The following is a 4,202-nucleotide window of genomic DNA, read 5'->3' on the forward strand; positions in this document are numbered from 1 at the left end:
ACTTAATAAACATAATACAAATAAAAAGAAATACAAACCAGGACTAGCATAGATTGTTTGCCTTTGTTTTTTTAATGCCATTTTGCATTTTATCTTTGTAGATTATTTTCCATTAGATTCACCATTGTTGTCATTGTATTGAGACACCAAAGTTTAGCAGTTAACCATCTAACTAAAAGTATATGAATCAGATACAGAGTAAACATTAATATATACAATATAGTATGTAGCATAAGAGATATACATCATGATAGCATTAACATTTAAGATTGTACATGAGAATACAAATATTTAAAAAATAAAATAAACCAGAAGACAGCACTCTGTTTTAACCTCTATTAAAATAAATAGTTCTGAAGAAAAGATGTGAAGGCAGTATTTGTGACACCAATATGTTTTTTTATAAGAACACTTTAAAGACTGGATCTGGTTTTAACAACCACAGCTGTCTAGCAAGGTACTGGAGCTGAAGAAAAAAACAAAAAACAAAGTTGGTGGAAGGGGAAAAGAAAAGCAGTAAATGTGCTTTTTTAAAGCCGTATCATCTGCTTAATGGAACAATAATTCTCAAAACTGCCCCATTATAGGAGTAAAGTTCAGAGCCAAACATTTTGTGGAAACTATGTTGACTTTGACTTACCTTTGGTTGCTACTCCTTAGTCAGAGTCAGATCAGCTTTTAGGTGGGGCGCTGTCCTTGACACGATCATTTTTTAAGATGGAGCTGGTTGACATCATTGCTTACAATTGCAGAAACGAGGGAAAACTCATAAATTACCACAACAAAGAGAGAAAGTATACTTTGTGGGAGTTTTCTGGCTAGAGCGTGACTTTTCCTTGTAGGTTTTTCAATCTGTATTTTATATGTGTTTATATGTTTAATAACAAGTCCCTACTTTTACCCAGTGACTGGCAGTTGTTCCCAGAGCCACTTCATACTTTTCCCACCTTTGAGAGACAGCTTTTTAGAGATGGTCTTAAAGAATATGTTAACACAAATATAAAGTACTGCTTGATTTGCATCACACATCCAGTCCCTCACTGCTGTTCAGCGCAATCAAATGGCATAACTGTTCTCAACCTTCCCCTGGTTCCTCAGACAAGTTGACGTGTTGTTTCTGAGTCAGTATAGTGGAGAGAGTTGCATCAGATCCAATGTTTGAGTAATGTCACCCATTAACCTGGAATGGTATGAATCCCTATTGCATGATCGTTACCAGGCTCACTGTCTAGGGCGTAACCGAGCATTCTTTGGGGAGGTCGTGTCCCCCTCAATACTGAGAAAATACCAATCTGTCCCTCCATTATACAATAGAAAATATATTTATTATGTCCTCCGTTTATGAACCCTTCCAAGAGATCTGCTGCGTGTTGCCGTTGCGAATAACGTTCGCCAAAAAGGCTCAGAATCAAATCTGTTCACGTTCTAATCCACTTTATGTCGTTCTATGGTGTGATTGTAATCTAATTTGGCCAGTCTTTGGAACTGAAAAAATGTGGGAAGTAGCGTAAAACATTACCTAAAATGCAGAGTAACGATTGACCGTGTTAATTGCTGAATCTCATGTCTCGGATAAGAATTATCAATTTGATCGAATAACATTTAGTAAATCTAGAAGAGCTGCAAAATTGAATAATTTTATCCCTGTTTAAGTAAGTAAGTAAGTCTCTTGGCCTCACAGTGTGTAGAAGATCCGTTTTATGCACGGAAGTCAAACTTTTTTAGCTTCATGTGCCGTTGAACAACTATCATAGGAATGAATGAGAACTCACCTCCAATGCTGTATCCAGTCCTCTGTAGATGAGGTCAGCGTAGTCACATGCACTCACAGGAATGATAGGCTGCAGGTATTTTCTAGCTACAGTTTGTTGCGTAAAGTTCCCCAACTTTTATTTCTTCCCCACTTTACCACAGTATCAAACGGCTTCAGCTCAGAGTGGCTGCTACAGGTAAGACACCCCCAAATCCCCATTGTCTATAACATATAAGTCTATATTTATCATGTTTACTGACAGCATGCATTACTTTCCTTTTCAGAAGGCCAAACATAAATCCTGACCTGTTTATCTGACTCCCAAGGCGGCACAAAACACAACGCTGCGGGAAGCCCAGAGGAAATGAATGATCAGCGCAAATAGTTTAGGAAAAGTATGCAAAAGGTTTTTTGGAACTTCCTTTATTTCCTGTCAGGAGACGAGTGACAGCTGTTTGCAGTGGAGGAATAAAGAATTGAAGCTGCATGCAGGAGAAGGCCGCTGGGCTCCAGGGTACGGGAGAAAGGTTCCTTATGAAATATTGAAGGAGACTGGAGATGGGGCCAGAGCACATCTGCCCTTCCTCCTCAGCTCCTCCACCAGCCAACAATGTGCGTGCTCTGGACGGAAACTCACAATCCTGCCAGCGAAGGTGAGTGGGTTCCTGTGAGTGTGTCCAAGTCAGTGTCTATATACGTACGACAGGTTATCTATATATTTAAGAGCAGGTCTGAGTGTGTTTGTGCATGTGGGATTGTGTGACCCAGAGTGAGTTGCTTCACTTGGATTTCACTCCTCTGAAATAGCAGCAGAGGTTGGACAACCAGTGAGCAGAAAACCTGATTTTATTCCAATACAGAAAGAAACAGGGAAAGAAAAACTGCAGAGCCAAGCTCACACATTGCATACAGGCAAGCTACAACATTTTGACATTATGGTTTCATGATTTGCCAACAGTGCTGGCAATAGAGTGGTTGCAGATATTTCAAACTTGCTCACCAAGATGTAACTGCATGACTTCACAGCAAATATTTAATGTGAACAGTCACTCGTCAGATTACCATTCAGTTAAACAACTATTTCTCCGTTTAATCACAAAGTATGAAGAAGCAATTATTTTCTTGTTCTTATATGTTAAGTTCTTACCCAAATATTTTCAACCTGAATTAAAACAGTACTTCTCTAGAGAGTTGCTGTTTTTGCTGTAGTACAACAGCAAGGCAACATTTGATCATACATTAGTAAGAGATCAGTGTCAGGTTATCTTTATATAACAGAGCCTCTGGGTCACTCAGAAGACCACCTTTGTAGAGTTTGGGGAACTATAATGCTACCTGATGTCAGCCAGTGTTGCCAATGTGTGCTTGCTGCAGTTTAATACAAACAAGAATTGTAAAAAAGAGAGATGGAAATATATGGAATGCCATTAAAGTAAATTAATTAATTAATATATCGATAAAATAAATATACGTCTAAACAAATCTACAATGTAAATATCAACTTATAAATTAGTTGGGTTAGTTTTTCCCCTGGTGTTTTATTTATTCCCTAATTCTTTATTTTTACCTGTTATATTCAAATAAATGGGCCATGGTTCACGCAAAGATTCAGACCAAAGCAACAGCACTGGAACACTATATCATATTCTCTCGTTCTACACTCCAGCCCAGTTGGTGGCAGTAATGCTCCTCTAAGGTGGTTTGCACTAATTACCAAAGAAGAAGAAGAGGAAGAGGAAGGGCATTAGAATTTAAAACAAACAAGCTGCAAACATTTGGACGGATACATTGTCATTGTTCACCACCGAGAGCTGCAGAAGTTGGCACCCAACGGCCAAGAACCTGTCCATGGTAAGTAACGTTAGCTAGATACAAATCTTCCAAAATTGGTGTTTTCTAGCTAAGTGTAGCAAGAAAGCTGATTACGGTATACACAATTCGTTTCACATTCATGATTATTCAGTATGGATGGCACTGCAGTACTGGTATTTTTGACAAGATTTCATGATGTAGCAACACTTTAACTCATACCATGTTAGGTTGGCCTGTTATTATTTCAGGATTTATTTCATGGTCATATTTCTGTTTTTCATAGGCATTACTATGTCTGTTTATTTTTTAATCTATTTTTAGTTGTATTCCATTCCATAGATTATGAATAATGGAAATAAACTATCGCTAATTTTCATACAAATCTCTTACTAATGCAATGTGAATCATTTTTGAGTAACACAAAGTACTTAGGGTCAAGTACTTTTGTCTAAGGAGGAATTTGTTGTTTATTACAGACCTGATTTATGTTGTTTTCATTATCAGTTAGTGTATTCCCATGGTAACTGGTCTAGACATGCTGCAATACTGGGAATGTCTCTTGTGTTAATGATTTAAGCAACAACTTGATTAATAGATCTTTGGGGGAAAAAAAGTGCAGTCTCTCAACATGACAGTT

The 4,202-nt window shown here is 37.7% G+C and overlaps 1 long non-coding RNA gene across 1 annotated transcript; it reads right to left on the reverse strand.

The window, feature by feature from the left end:
• Positions 1-444: 444 nt before the first annotated feature.
• Positions 445-1,814, reverse strand: LOC131973206 (uncharacterized). The gene is made up of 3 exons (XR_009394544.1): positions 1,773-1,814; positions 641-739; positions 445-466 (listed from the first exon to the last, which is right to left on the reverse strand). It is a non-coding gene; the product is annotated as an uncharacterized LOC131973206 (long non-coding RNA).
• Positions 1,815-4,202: the final 2,388 nt, after the last annotated feature.

The sequence above is a fragment of the Centropristis striata genome, chromosome 6 (assembly GCF_030273125.1).
Source record: "Centropristis striata isolate RG_2023a ecotype Rhode Island chromosome 6, C.striata_1.0, whole genome shotgun sequence".
In the NCBI taxonomy this organism is placed as follows: Eukaryota; Metazoa; Chordata; class Actinopteri; order Perciformes; family Serranidae; genus Centropristis; species Centropristis striata.